This window comes from Sus scrofa, chromosome 4 (assembly GCF_054392235.1).
Source record: "Sus scrofa isolate SSC_HxYL_T2T_F1_AM1 chromosome 4, Sscrofa_HxYL_maternal_Yorkshire_Landrace_v2.0, whole genome shotgun sequence".
NCBI classification, from domain to species: Eukaryota; Metazoa; Chordata; class Mammalia; order Artiodactyla; family Suidae; genus Sus; species Sus scrofa.
Window position 1 is genome coordinate 62,034,325 of NC_139386.1, and position 14,329 is coordinate 62,048,653.

General features: G+C 35.7%; 1 protein-coding gene across 5 annotated transcripts in view; it reads left to right on the forward strand.

Moving 5' to 3' along the window:
• The window catches only part of IL7 (interleukin 7), a 68,921-nt gene that overhangs the window by 31,051 nt on the left and 23,541 nt on the right, over positions 1-14,329 (forward strand). The window contains exon 1 of one of the 5 annotated variants that reach the window (XM_085020899.1): positions 6,905-6,970. The gene's annotated coding sequence lies outside the window, so the exon portion shown is untranslated. 5 annotated transcript variants of the gene reach the window in all.

A 14,329-nucleotide genomic window follows, 5' to 3' on the forward strand; every position in this document is an offset into this window, starting at 1 on the left:
TTCCAGTTATAAGTGATATCATATGGTATTTGTCTTTGTCTTTCTGGCTCATTTCACTCAGTATGAGATTCTCTAGCTCCATCCATGTTGCTGCAAATGGCATTATGTCATTCTTTTTTATGGCTGAGTAGTATTCCATTGTGTATATATACCACCTCTTCCGAATCCAATCATCTGTCAATGGACATTTGGGTTGTTTCTATGTCTTGGCTATTGTGAATGGTGCTGCAATGAACATGTGGGTGCACGTGTCTCTTTTAAGTAGAGTTTTGTCCGGATAGATGCCCCAGAGTGGGATTGTGGGGTCATATGGAAGTTCTATGTATAGATTTGTAAGGTATCTCCAAACTGTTCTCCATAGTGGCTGTACCAGTTTACATTCCCACCAGCAGTGCCGGAGGGTTCCCTTTTCTCCACAGCCCCTCCAGCACTTGTTCTTTGTGGATTTATTAATGATGGCCATTCTGACTGGTGTGAGGTGGTATCTCATGGTAGTTTTGATTTGCATTTCTCTTATAATCAGCGATGTTGAGCATTTTTTCATGTGTTTGCTGGCCATCTGGATATCTTCCTTGGAGAACAGTCTATTCAGGTCTTTTGCCCATTTTTCCATTGGTTGATTGGCTTTTTAGCTGTTGGGTTGTATAAGTTGTTTATATATTCTAGAGATTAAGCCCTTGTCGGTTGCATCATTTGAAACTATTTTCTCCCATTCTGTAAGTTGTCTTTTTGTTTTCTTTTTGGTTTCCTTTGCTGTGCAAAAGCTTTTTCAGTTTGATTAGGTCCCAATGGTTTATTTTTGCTCTTATTTCTATTGCTTTGGGAGACTGACCTGAGAAAATATTCATGATGTTGATGTCAGAGAGTGTTTTGCCTATGTTTTCTTCTAGGAGTTTGATGGTGTCCTGTCGTATATTTAAGTCTTTCAGCCATTTGGAGTTTATTTGTGTGCATGGTGTGAGGGTGTGTTCTAGTTTCATTGCTTTGCATGCAGCTGTCCAGGTTTCCCAGCAATGCTTGCTGAATAGACTTTCTTTTTCCCATTTTATGTTCTTGCCTCCCTTGTCAAAGATTAATTGACCATAGGTGTAAGGGTTTATTTCCGGATTCTCTATTCTGTTCCATTGGTCTGTCTGTCTGTTTTATATCAGTCATTTTTAAAGGGTCTATGTCAGTACTAGATTTGGCAATATTGTAAGTTTTCTAAATCTGGTTTCTTTACCATGTGCATCAAAAGGTAACTCTCAGCCAGATAAGCAATGAAGATATTGTGGATATTGCAGGTCACATAATGACAATATGTGTGCTTCAGTGATTTCTGTTCATGGTGATTATTTATACAGGTTATTAACTCAATGACTGTAATTGCTGTTGAGGACTCTGAGGTTAGAAATGCAGTTTAAAAAGATAAATGGTTTCTCTGCACCATGAAGACCATAGATATGTTTTAATCTGACAGTGAGTGATTTATAATGAGCTTGTTAGACTTTTGTGAATATTTAGCCTGAATCTAGCACTTGCTAGCTATGTGACATTGGATAAATTACTTAATCATTTTATGCTTTATTAATTTCTAAAATGGGTATAAAATGATTATTCACACTTCATGGGGTTGTTATAAGGATTAAACAAATTAATATATCTAAAGTGTGTAAAACAATACCTGGAACTTAGTAAGCATTCAACAAGTGATGGCTCTCATAATATCATTTATGTTAGAAATGATATATCTTTAACAATGTCTTCTAAATTTACTATTTGACGTTCTAAGAACACAAGAAAATAAAAATATGTAATATTTTTAAATGGCTACAAATTGCCATTATGAGGATGCCAATATTAATAAATATTCAAAGTATACATGATAATTTTGCATTTATAGAACCTAGAAATGAACCATCAATAACTAAGTTTTCACATTTTTATTTATCTATGAAATTTTTTCAAATAATTCCTACACAGAACTCCAGTGAGACCTTAAGCCTTGACTATTCCGCATCATTTTATGCCTTTTTCTTTCTTCCTTTCTCTCTCTCTCTCTCTTTCTTTCTTATTTTTTTGCAGCCACACCTGCATCATATGGAAGTTCCCAGGCTGGGAGTCAAATTGGAACTGCGGCTGAGGCCTACACTACAGCCACAGCAAAACCAGGTGAATGGCATCTGCAACCTATGCCATACCTTACAGCAGGCAATGCTGGATAATTAATCCACTAAGTGAGGCCAAGGATTGAACCTGCATAATCATAGAGACAACGTCAGAACCTTAACCTGATGAGCCACAGCAGGAATTGCTCATGCCTATAGCTAAGTGGTCCCTGAGTCATCCTGGGATTACATGGAACATGGTATGCCAAAAATACTGCTGAAGTTCAACAGATTCACTTTACAGATGAGGAAATTCAAGGAGAGGCTACATTGTATGAGCACAGTAGTATAGGTCTACTGGTCAGGAATGGAAATGTTTGGGTCAGAGGACCAGCTTTGCCACTTTGGCTTTGAGACTTTGGACAAGTCAGTTAACTACTATGTGTCTGATTTTTCTAATTCATAAAATTAGAATTATGACTTGTATAATCTCTGAAGCCCATTACTGCTGAATAATTATTCAATACCTACAGTGGATATACTAAAATGCAGTTATCCAGACCCATTTCAGTGTGCTTCCCATTGCAGTGATGTAAGACCACAGTCTATTTAGAAGAAACAGATAATGGCTACCCTATATGAAACTTTTATATATGTCTCATAATAACATTCCTACAAATCCAGAGTAGATACGTATAACTTTATCTGTAGTGCTACACCAACTACAGGTGACTATGCTGCCAGGTTTCAATAATTATTCATTGTTTGTATTTGATGTTAGCATTGATATTTAGGGAAATGTGCCAATTGTTGAATCATATAATCCCTGGAACACTACTTCTTATTCTCAAACTTACACAACCACACCTTGGTTAACACAAATGACTAAATCATCAAGTTATGTGTTGGTAATGCTGAAAAGGCATTCCATAAATAGAACATGTATATTTACTTCCAGAAAAGATGTGCGATGCTTATGCAATTTATATATATAAGTTCTTTTTCATATTCTTTTCACCATAGGTTATTACAAGATTTTCTTTTTCTTTTTAGGGCTGCTCCTGTGGCACATGGACATTCCCAGACTAGGGGTGGAATCAGAGTTGTAACCACTGGCCTACACCACAGCCACAGCAATGCAGGATCAGAGCCCTGTCTGTGACGTAATCCACAGCTCACAGGCAACACTGGATCCTTAACATTCTGAGCAAGGCCAGGGATTGATTGAACCTGAATCCTCACAGATACTAGTGGAGTTTGTTACCACTGAGTCACAACAGGAACTCCACAAGATATTGAACATAGTTCCCTGTGCTATACAGTGGGACCTTGTTGTTTATTTTGTACATAGTGGTTTGTATGATTAACTTTTTAAAAGTTGAACCTTATCAAAGAAATTCTATAGAGGTATTTTCACAAGTGGAAATTCATATTAACAAATTTTCTTTCTTGGAGTTCCACTGTGGCATGGAGGGTTAGTGATCTGGCATTGCCACAGATTTGATCCCTTTGATCCCTTGCCCAGGAGCTTCCATATGCCATGGGTGCAGCCCCCCAACCCCTGCCTAAAATTGTTTTCTTTTCTAACTCTTCTGCATCAAAAGCATTTTGAGGGTACTACCATGATATTATTTTGAAACATCATATTTGATCCTATAGTCATTTTCAGTTTTATTTTTAGATTAATGTTCTTTGCTGTTATTCTTTACCTGATCATAAATATTAACTTTCTATTTCTGCTATTATTTATATACTTTGGAGACATACAATATAAAAATATTGTTTTACAAATGTAAGTTAAATGAAAAGCAAAGCAACAAAAAATTTCATGAGAATTGCTTTACTTGGGCTTCTCTTGGTCATAGGAAGGACTGGGATCGACATAATCACATGGTGGTAGCCTCAGAGCTTTGGTTAATTAACTTAATAGTTGTTAATTAGTAGTACTATATGTTCCTCTTAGAAGTTTAGCATAAAATGTAGTAGGAGACATGTTATAGCTATTAAATCGCTACATTAAATATCCCCTGTTTCTTGAATATCAGAGCACAATTAGTATATATATGCATTGTCATAACAAAGGATAAATGCTAAACCAACAAATCTCAGCTACTCTTCCCCATCCCCTTGTTAACCTACCTAAATTGGGCCATAGATGAAGGGAAGGCAAGGAATACAGGGTTTAATAAGGATGTGCTATCTTAGTCTTTGCATAAACTTGGTATCTGTTATTTTCTCAAAACCTGTCCATTAAGGATGAGTTCTTAGAAATGGAGAAATCCAAAGAATTAGGGTGAACATAGTTGAGTGTACAGGTATTTATCTTTTTTATGTGTTTTTCATTCTCCTACTTTTGGGATAGGAAATGTAGACCGTGATTATAAGTTTGGAGTTGATTAATTTATCCTTTGTTTCACAGGGAGTATTCCAAACTAAGGAATGCCTGTTTAACCAATAAGATATCTCCAAATTAGAGCCAGTTCTGTTATGCAGCTAGACTCACCCCAGTTGTACATTTCCAGTAAGACCAAATTCTGACAAAAAGGCTTTCTTCCTATTCTTCTCTATTCTTCCCATAATTTACATCTACCTACTACCTAATTTGCTTCTCCAGGCAAAGAGGATAAGCATCGCAGTCAGCAATACGCTATGAATACTTCCCCAACAAGTACTAATCATCATAAGGAAGAGCTGAAATCAGGCCACATCCCTGACCAACATCTTTCAAATGGTTACCACTCATTGTTTACTGAATGCAAGACCAATACCTTATGTGGGCATTTGAGAAGCATCATATGCTCCTAGTCTACATTTTTAGCCTAATTACTACTCTGCATTGTCCTTGACACTACAACCAAACTGGACAACTTATTATTTCCCAAATGAGTCCCACACTTTTATAACAGAGTACCATTGCTCTATGCTCTCTCATTCTGGAATTTCTTACTTTCCATGTCTTTCTCCTAAAATATTCACATACTCAAATTTAAGTTCCCTTAAGATTAAGCTCAGGTTATACTTCATTCATAAGTCCAGTCAAAAATAATCCTTCTGGAATTCCCTCTGTGGCTCAGCCCTTTAAGAACCCAACATAGTTTCTGTTCCCTGGCCTTACTTACTCAGTGGGTTAAGGATCCAGTGTTGCCCCAAGCTGCTGCATAGGTCACAGAGGCAGCCCAGATCTGGTGTTGCAGTGGCTGTGGCATAGGTCTCAGATGCAGCTCAGATTTGACCCCCAGTCAGGGAACTTCCATATGCCAAAGTACAGCTATAAAAAGAAAAAGAAAAAAATTAATAGTGTCTTATCTTGACTACTATTAAGGCAATTATCACTCAATATTTTGTGCTAAATTATGATTTTGCATGTATATCCAATAATTTTTTAAGTCGAATGAATGAACAAACAAAAAAGATCATAAACTCTGTCATGTGGACAGGGTTTAGGATTTTTGAAGAATACATTTTCTTGTATTTTTGGCTAGAACTTAAATTCTCAAGCCTCTTATTAAACTTTTTTGATTGAAAAAATTTTAATCAAGTTGACATTACTTAGATGGCAAACTTGGTGTTGTAGAAAGAGCAAAGGCTTTGTAACTGGACAAACCTGTGTTTTTATGCTAGCTCTGCCTATCATTAGTTTGCCATATAGTCTATTTGTGAATCCACTTTGTCTGGGATTATGGAGTATAATGGTCATTGTTGCTGTGTTGTGTACTATTTACGCTCTCAGTCATTCTACGATGTTCTGGGAAATGGAAAAGATTTTTTTTTTTTTTAACAGGAGAAGAAGGAAATCCTTCCTTTCTTTGGGACTATATATGAGTTGTTCTAAAATCTAGCTAAGAGAGGGCAAGAGCTATTCTTTAGCTAAAGGTGACCTCTCCCTAATCATGTGAAGATAGAGCAAGAGTAAGCCACAGATTTTCATTGATAACAAGTAGCTGCATCAAAAGAGGGGTATTTATAGAGTATCCAGAATCCATAATATCAGTTAGGAAATCCTCCAGAAGGAAGAATATGTATATCAGTTAGCATGCTCTCACTTACAAGTAGCAAAACACTGAACATAAATGAACTGATGCATAAAGAACATTTATTTGCTTATATAACTTAAAAGTCCATAAATTGAGTGCTTTCAGTTGTGGCTTATTCAGAACTTTAGCTCTATTTGTTTACAATTCTTTCCACTCCGCATTTTTCTGTGAGTCCCGTAGCTATATGGCTACCCATAGCAACAAAATTTTCTTGTTTCTTTCAAATCCAGGAGACTGATCATTCTCTTGACTGTAACTAATTGATTAATCAGCTATTCCCTGATTGGATTACCTACAAAATAATCGTTATGCTGTGGAACACCAAGACCCTGATTGCTTTAGGACTGGGTTTGTTTGTTTGTTTTTATTTTTGTTTTTGAGCCAGTTGCTCTGAGAGGAGAGAAGTTATAACCCTTACTGACTCCATATCTAAGTCTTAGACCAGTCAAAGCCCAACCCAGAGATAGGAGTGGGATTAAGTCCATTTAAAAAAAATCACATGACTGCTAAATAATGAAAGGTGGAAGAGATAAGATGTGGAAAGAAACCACTATGTCCATTACAATAGGCATGCTTATAGTTCCAACAGCTAGGAAAATGCTTTGAACATAATAAAAGCTATGATCCCTCTCCACAGCTGGAGTGGTTACATTCATGGTTGTCACTGGAGAAAGAGCTTTACCCCAAAAAGTGGTGGTTTTGTGAAGGTCATCATCTCTAGAAGCAGATCTTTGACAGCAAGTTGAGACCAAAAGGAAGAACTTGAGTTTATTACAGAACACATATTAGATAAACCATGGGGAATTTCAGAAATAACATGGCACTTTGAGAGGAATTCATCTTCAGCAGGTAGGAAGTTAAATGTTTATATTGTGATAACGTATGTAAAAAAGAGAAGAGTGACTTTATATTGTAATCATTGTATGGACACACATGGAAAGGCTTCCCAAAAAGAAAGGCAAAGACTTTATATATACATGTTATCCTTCTACCTATCTTCCTCCCCCTCCCCGACCTCTCTCTTTCTCTCTCACATACACACACACACATTTATTGGTCTGTGTACTCGTGCATGTGTGTAAGAGAAGGTAACTGATACTGTAGCTAGAGTCCAGATAATTAATCTATGAATAATATATAATTCTGAAGAAAAAAATAACAAATGAAAAAGAAGCAACGATTCCAGAGTTAGAGATATTTCTGTATTTTAAAAAATATGTACAAAGTCTGTTGATTTCAAGTCAACAATAATAATGAGACAAACACTAGAAGAAAATTTCCAACAAGCATCTTTTCTAGAAGAATAGGGAGAAATGGTTTCCAATAAAATAGAATTAAGCTGTCTATTGTTCACCAATTTTTACCTCCAGTTGACCAAATTTGACTTAAATTTGTGATAATAAAAGTATGAACCAACAGTCTTAGACCTAGGCAAATTTCATTCAATGTGCCAAGGAGCATGAAGATATAGAAAATTCAGTAAGGACAGAATTTCCTTATGTTAAATAATAACAGCAAACACTGACTCTAGGATTAGTTTAGCCAAACCAGATATTAATAAATACAAAAAATAGAGAAATATGGTGATATAAAATGACCACCACTAACTACTGAACTATTTAGTGATGTCTAGTAGTAATAATGGAAACACGATAAAAATGTGTTTCACCTAAAAACTAATATGCAAGTATACGGTTACAGGACTGAAAAAAGGTAAAAAAGATGATAAATTTCTATTCTTATATCCGAATAACCAGCAGAAATGTTTACTGTTTATATTGCGAGAGAATATAATTTTAATATTTTCTGGCAAACTGTTTTAAAGGAATTGTCTTTTATATATGAAAATTCATAAACCAAAATTACAAAACAAATGAAAAGGTGCATAAAGGAATAGTAATGTATACCTGACAATAAATGTGAATTATTTAATCTCTGAATTTAATTGTATACAAATGCATTATATGAAAAATATGTCTAAGACATAGAAAGTTTTTAAAAATTCTAAACAGAAAATGTAACAACTTGTCATTAAAAGACAAACAACCTAAGAAAATGGTTAAGAACAGCCTATTCATAGAAAAGGAAATGCATGTTGTCAATTAACATGAAATGATTGCTTGTCCTCTAGCAGTCATGGAAATGCAAATTTAAGCTATAATGAGGCACAACTTTTCACATATCAGCATTGGTAAAATTGTTAAAGGCTTAAGACAGCTGGTGCTGGCAGGGGTGTGACAAAATGGATTCTCTTATTTGCTGGTGGAAGCATGAATTGATTTTACTGAACATAATGATTTTTAAATGAATATACTATTTCCTTCAGTAAATTTCAATTATGGGAACCAATTCGACAAAAATGAAAACCAATGTAAAAGGAGGTAGTATACACATACAAATATATACACACATACACAGGTGGAGATGTCTATTGCAGCATTGTTTATTGAAGCAAATATTGACTTTGTCAATAAAAGTGCTGAGTAAACCCTAGGATACACTTAACGTAGACTATTATGCGGTTATTTAAAAAACAGTTGTAGCTATCTTTAACATAGAATGATGATCATAACATCAAGGGAAAGTAAGACAAAACAAGTCGAAGAGTAATGTACATACTATGATCTTATATTTTTAAATGGTAGAGGGAAATGCCTTCATAACCTGATACGTGCATTGTATATGTGTGAATTTTGTACCCACATCTAGGCACATTACACATACACATAGGTTTTTGAGCAAGAAGGGTATTCTTATCAAACTGCTACACTTCAGGTAGGTGATTCTAGTAGAAGCAGTGGAGAGGAATTAGAAAGCTTTTCATTATATATCTCAGTACTGTTCGAATAATGACAGGCTAGCAATATATACCACATTGAAATATTTTTATGTTCAAAATAATTTAAAAAGTTAAAAGATGAGGAGTTCCCATTGTGGCTCAGCAGAAAGGAATCTGACTAGCATCCATGAGAAAGCAATTTTGATCCTTGGCCTTTCTCAGTGTGATAAGGATCTGGCGTTGCCCTTGAGCTGTGGTGTAGGTTGCAGACGTGGTTTGGATGTAGTGTTGCTGTGGCTGTGGTGTAGGCCGGCAGTTGTAGCTCTGATTCGACCCTGGGAACTTCCATATCCCACGAGTGCGGCCATAAAAAGATTTTTTTTTTAAATGTTGAAAGATGAGAAAACTACATTATGCAAACCAAAATCAAAATAGTACAAATAGGGTGAGAAAATACTTTCTTATCCAAACTGGAATATTTTTTAAAATACAAGGGGGAGCTAACCAAACAGGCTATCGTTCTGGTATAATCCAGAATGATCCCAGAAAACTGGGAATTACATCTTGGGGATGTAAAGTACAATGACTTTTAATAGTATTGTATATTTGAATATTGCTAATAGAGTAAATCTTGAAAGTTCTCATCATAAGAAAAATATTGTAATTCTGTATAGTGATGGTTGATAACTAAACTTATCAAACTAAACTTATTGTGGTTATCATTTTGCAATATATACAAATATCAAATTATTGTTGAACACCTGAAACTAATATTATATGTCAAATATGTCTCAATTTTTAAAATGTCTGGGGTTTGATATAGCAAATCAGGAATCTATGGTTTCAATGTATGCTGGGCAATTTACAGGATCCTAGGAGGCAAGAGAATGTTACACTTCTACCTTGCTATTCACTTTGTCTAAGTAATATCACCTTTAGATGGAATGCTGATATTAAATGATATTTTGAAATGTTGAGATTCTTAAGAAATCAGTCACCATGGATACAAAGCTAATCACAAATGCAGTCATTAAATGACAGCATGTTAATCTTCTGTTGATTCCCACCTATGTGAACAGCTTAGTAAACACGTCCCTTAGAAAAAGTTTATTTTTCCAAGGGTTACTTCATCACCTGGTACTCATAGGTTGCAACGGTTGTGTGGCGGATATTCGCTTCTATTTGTTTGCCTCTCTTCTCTATGAGGAGCTTTCCTGATGGTCTATTCATAACCTCTCCTCCATGGCTTGTCAGACCTTCCTGCAAACTGACCATTCCACAGCTTCATCAAGGGCCAAACCCACAAGGGTCATGGAACTGAGAACCTCTCTGTAGATGCCTCTAGGCTAAAAACACAATGTTCCACTTGTTTTTATTGTAAAATAATAGTTATAATTAGTATAATAAATATTAACAATAATAACAAGTAATAAATTACCATTATCCCACCATCCATGAATAACCATAACATTTTAATGCATTTCCCTGTATTTTGGCCATCTGTATGTCTTCTTTGGAGAAATGTCTGTTTAGATCTTCTGCCTGTTTTTTGATTCGGTTTTTTGTTTATTTGCTATGAAGCTCCATGAGATTTTTGTTTATTCTGAAGATTAATCTTTTGTTGGTTGCTTCATAAGCAAGGATTTTCTCCCATTCTGTGGGTTGGCTTTTTGGGGCTTTTTTTTTTTTTTTTTTATGGTTTCATTTGCTGTGCAAAAGCTTATAAGGTCTTCATAGAGTCAGTTCTTTGCATGTGGATATCCAGTTGTTCCAGCAGCATTTGTTGAAAGAACTTTGTTCCACTGTATTTCCTTTGCCTCTTTATCAAAAATCATTTGATTATATTTATGTGTGTTCTTTTCTGGGGTCTCTATTCTGTTCCATTGATCTATTTTTCTTTTCTCTGGCCACTTTCACACTATCTTTCTTTTTTTTTTTTTTGTCTTTGTTGTTGTATGGAGGTTCCCAGGCTAGGGGTCGAATCGGAGCTGTAGCCACCGGCCTACGCCAGAGTCACAGCAACGCGGGATCCGAGCCGCGTCTGCAACCTACAGCACAGCTCATGGCAACACCGGATCATTAACCCACTGAGCAAGGGCAGGGACCGAACCCGCAACCTCATGGTTCCTAGTCGGATTCATTAACGACTGCGCCACAACAGGAACTCCCACACTATCTTGATTACTATAGTTATATAAGTCTTGAGCTGAGTGGGGTCAGTGCTCTGACAATCTTCTCCTTCAATATTGAGTTGGCTAGTCTGGAGCTTTTGCCTATTCATATGTTTTAGAATCCATTTGTTGATATTTATAGAATAATTGGCTGAGATTTTTACTGAGATTGTGATCAATATATAGGTCCAGTTGGGAGAACAAACATCTTGACAATATTGAGTCTCCCTATCCATAAACATGGAGTATCTTTTCATTTATCTAGGTCACCTTTGATCTTTCACCAGAGTTATATAGTTTTCATCATAAATATCTTGTACCTATTTTGTTAGACTTAAACCTAAGTGCTGTAAACAGTGTTGTGCTTCTAATTTCAAATTGCACTTGCTCATCGCTCTATATTGGAAAACTATTCATTTTTGTCTAGCCTTTTATGCTGCGACTTTGCTATAATCATGTATTAGTTCTAGGAGGGTTTTTCTCTGTTGATCCTTTAGTATTATCTACATAAATGATAATGTTACATAGTAAAAAATATAGTTATATATTTTATCCTTCCTAATTGGTATACATTTTATTTCCTTTTCTTGTCATATCAAATCACCTAGAATTTTTGATAGAGTTTTAATAAGCAATGATGGGAGGGACATCTTGCCTTGTTCCTGATCTTGGGAAAGTTTTGAGTTTCTCATCATTATAACTATAATACTATAGTTATTATAGTATCATACTATAACTATAGTTAGTATGATACTAACTATAGGATTTTGTAGGTGCTCTTTATCAAATTGAGATAGTTCTCCTCTAATCCTCATTTACTTAGAGGGTTTTTTAATGAATGAGTGTTGGATTTTGTTGGTTGGTTTTTCTGCATCTGTTGATTTGATCATGTGATTTTTCTTCTTTAGCCTCTTAAAGTGATGGATGACATTAATTGATTTTTTGAATGTTGAACTGGCCTTGCATACATGGGTACATACCACTTAGTTATGGTGTATAATTATTTCATATATTGTTGGATTCAATTTCTTTTATTTTATTGAGAATTTTTGCATCTGTTTTCACAAGATATCTTATCTTTGGTTTTCTCTTCTTATACCACCTTCATTTAGTTTTGGTATTAGGGTAAACCTGGCCTCACAGAACAATTTAGGAAGTATTCCCTCTGCTTCTATCTTCTTGAAAGGATTATAGAGAATAGCTATAATTTCTTCCTTAAATATTTAATAGAAACAATCACTGAACCCATCTCCGACATGTGCTTCTGTTTTGTAAGGTTATTAACATTTGATTAAATTGCTTTAATAAAATAGGCCTATTCAGATTTTCTATTTCTCAGTAAATTTTGGCCAATCGTGTCTTTTAAGAAATTGGTCAATTTCATCTATATTATTTATTATCTAGAATACCGATTGTTATCCTTGTTAGTGTTCATGGGATCTGCAGTGATGTTCCCTCTTTCATTTCTGTTTTTTTGTTGTTGTTGTTGTTATTTCTTGGGCCGCTCCCGCGGCATATGGAGGTTCCCAGGCTAGGGGTGGAATCGGAGCTGTAGCCACCAGCCTACACCAGAGTCACAGCAACGCGGCATCTGAGCCGCGTCTGCAACCTACACCACAGCTCATGGCAACGCCGGATCATTAACCCACTGAGCAAGGGCAGGAACCGAACCCGCAACCTCATGGTTCCTAGTCGGATTCGTTAACCACTGTGCCACGACGGGAACTCCTTTCATTTCTGATATTAGGAAATTTGTGTCTTTTTTTTTTTTCTTAATCTGGCTAAGGCTTATCAACTTATTTTCAAAAATGCAGCTTTTTTGATTTGTTGATTTTTTTATTGATTTCCTATTTTCAATTTCATTAATTTCTGCTCTTTTATTCTTTTTTCTGTCTTTTGCTTACTTTGGATTTAATTTTTTCTTCTTTTGTAGTTTCCTAAGGTGGAAGCTTAGATTATTGATTTTAGATACTTTTCCTTAGTTAACACATGCATTCAATACTATAAACTTCCCCCTAAGCACGGCTGTCACTGCATCCCACAGATTTCAGTGTTCTATTTTTATTTTTATTTCTCTCAAATACGTGTGTGTGTGTGTGTGTGTGTGTGTGTGTGTGTGTGTGTGTGTGTGTAGTCTAGGGCCGCACCTGCACCATATGGAAGTTTCCAGGCTAGAAGTCAAATTGGAGCTGTAGCTACCAGCCCACGCCACAGCCACAGCAACATGGGATCCAAGCCACATCTGCAACCTATGCCACAGCTCACAGCAATGCTGGATTCTTAACGCAATGAGCAAGGCCAGGGATCAAACCCACCTCCTTATGTCCTCATGGATACCAGTCAGGTTCATTACTGCTGAACCACGATGGGAACTGCCTCAAATATTATTAAATTTCTCTTGAAATTTCTTCAGTCTTCATGGAACTCACGGAACTTCAAAGTGTATTTTATCTCTAAATATTTTGGGATTTTCCAGCTGTCTTTCTGTTATTGGTTTCTGGCTTAATTCTGTTCTGATCTAATAGCAGACATTGTATGATTGCTATTCTTTTAAATTTGAGAAGATTCAATTTATGGCCCAGAATGTGCTCTCTCTTGGAGAATGTTCCATGTGTGCTTAAGAAGACTATGTAATTTGCTATTGTTGTATGAAATATGAAGTAGTCTATGGACACAGATTATATATAGTTAATTAATTCTGCTGCTGAGTTCAACTATGTCCTTACTGATTTTCTGTCTGCTGAATCTGTTTCTGATAGAGAGACATTAAAGTTCCCAACTATAGTAGTGGATTCATCTATTTTTCTTCACCACATGTATTTAGACTCTTTGTTATTAGTCATATACTCATTAAGAATTTCCATATCTTCTTGGACAATTATCTCCATTATCACTATGTAATATCCATTTTCATCCTGATAACTTTCTTTTTTTTATCTTTTATTTATACATATTTTTTTTCTACTGTACAGCATGGTGACCCAGTTACACTTACATGTATACATTCTTTTTTCACACATTATGTGTTCCATCATAAGTGACTAGACAGAATTCCCAGTGCTACACAACAGGATCCCATTGCTAATCTATCCCAAAGGCAACATTCTGCATCTATTTATCTCAAGCGCCCAGTCCCTCCCACTCCCTCCCCTTCCCCCTTGGCAACCACAAGTCTATTCTCCAAGTCCATGATTTTCTTTACTGTGGAAAGGTTCTTTTGTGCCATATATTAGATGCCAGATATAAGTGATATTATAT